The sequence below is a fragment of the Grammomys surdaster genome, unplaced genomic scaffold (assembly GCF_004785775.1).
Source record: "Grammomys surdaster isolate TR1022 unplaced genomic scaffold, NIH_TR_1.0 183, whole genome shotgun sequence".
Lineage (NCBI taxonomy): Eukaryota > Metazoa > Chordata > Mammalia > Rodentia > Muridae > Grammomys > Grammomys surdaster.
The window spans coordinates 2,294,179-2,295,973 of NW_021604628.1; positions in this window are offsets into that span (position 1 = coordinate 2,294,179).

Sequence of the window (1,795 nt, forward strand, 5' to 3'; positions counted from 1 at the left end):
TCCCCCCCCCTCCCCTCTTCTTCCTTCTCTCCTTCCCTCAGTGCTGGGGCTTGAATCTAGGACCATCCAGGTACTAGGCTCTACCACTGACTATACCACTAGCCTACATTTTATGTTTTATTTTGAGACAAGTTCTCAACAAATTGCCTGGTCTGGCCTTGAACTCACTCTGTAGACCATGCAGGACTTGGGCTCATGGTCCTCCTGCCTCAATTTCCAGAACAGCAGTGACTACTGACCTGAACCACTTGACCCTCCCCTTTCCATCATTGCTGTCTTGGTGACTCTTTCTCTCTCCTTGTCACATAGTACAGCTTAGAGTTTACCAACTCCCTTGCCATCCACAAGGAGCATGTCTTAGGAGAATCGCTCGTCTCTGGGTGCCCACTCTCTACACCGGGTTCATCTTCCATTCTACAGACTTTCTATTTATAGGAGAGTTAACCAGTCTCAAAGAACAGCCAACTTTGATGATCAGGGCCCAAGGGCTGCAAGTTTCCTAGAATAGACTTGAACCCGTGATCCTCCTGCCTCAGCCTCCCAACTAGCTTTGATTGCAGGTTTGAACCACCAGGCTGGGTTGGTGTGGGCTGAGTTTGTCCTCCATGCCCCAGATCCACAAACTGAAGCCCAAGTCCAGTGCCTGGAAGATGCCTGCATTTGGGGACAGTGTCTCCTCATTCCTTGTGTTGTTTCCAATGTGATTTCATCGAACTGTTCCCCAAGCCGTAAGCAATTTCCCACGTGTGATTGTGCTAATAAAGATGTCAAGAAGCCAAAACAAGTTCCTGGCCTTTGATTAAGATCAAGTGTCTGGGTCTGAGCTCATCCCACCGCGGGGCTCGATTGACCAACACTTGTTGATGGTGTTTTATTTTGAACAGATCTTGGTTCTTAAAGTCCTAGGTGCTGAGATTTCTACACGCGCTGATAGAGGATGGCAAGCTGACTCCCTAGTTCTGATTCATAACCCTTGAGTTTCTCAAGAAGTAGAGAACAGAAGCCAAAAACACTGTGGGGTCACGAGTACAGGGCAGTGCTCTGTCCACAAAGGATGGGTGGGCCCCAGGATCGATCCAACTGCAGAGATTAATGACCGGGTGACGTGGCAATTGCACAACACACTATTAGCTTTCGTCGTTAATAGCTGAAACAGCGCCCATGGTACTAATTGCTGTTCAAAATCAGAACCCTGTTTCGGCATCCCTGAGGAGGTGGCCTGTGTACACAGCCATGCCACTGAGGGGGTGTGTCCCTGAATACGCCAACGGAACTCTGCCTTCAGAAACGAGTCACCGTGTTTGAAAGAATGACTGTAATCACAATTTTCTATTGAATGTATGGGAGGTGGGGACCGTGTGCTTTAATTAACCAGACAGCACCGCAGTGGTCCCGGCAGGGTGGAAGTTACTCCTGCCGAGAGAAGAGCTAATTCATACTCCTCTGACAAGACAAGGAGCCCAAAGAGCAATTTCGCTGAGATGGAATTTTAGAATAACAACCATTCCCAGGGCTCTGCATCAATGTGTATATTTATGCTGGTAATGTGCTTAGGCACAGAGCACCCTAGGGTTCTATATGTGTTGAAGAAAATAAGCTGAGGCTGGAAAGCTGGAAGAGCCATAAAGAATGCTTGCTGCTCTTACAGAAGATCCAAATCCAGTTCCCAGTTACCCATAATAATCCAGTTACCCATAGGAGAGCGCTCATAACTGCCTGTTACTATAGCTACCTCCTCAGGCCCCTATACACAAGTCTCTCTCTCTCTCTCTCTCTCTCTCTCTCTCTCTCTCTC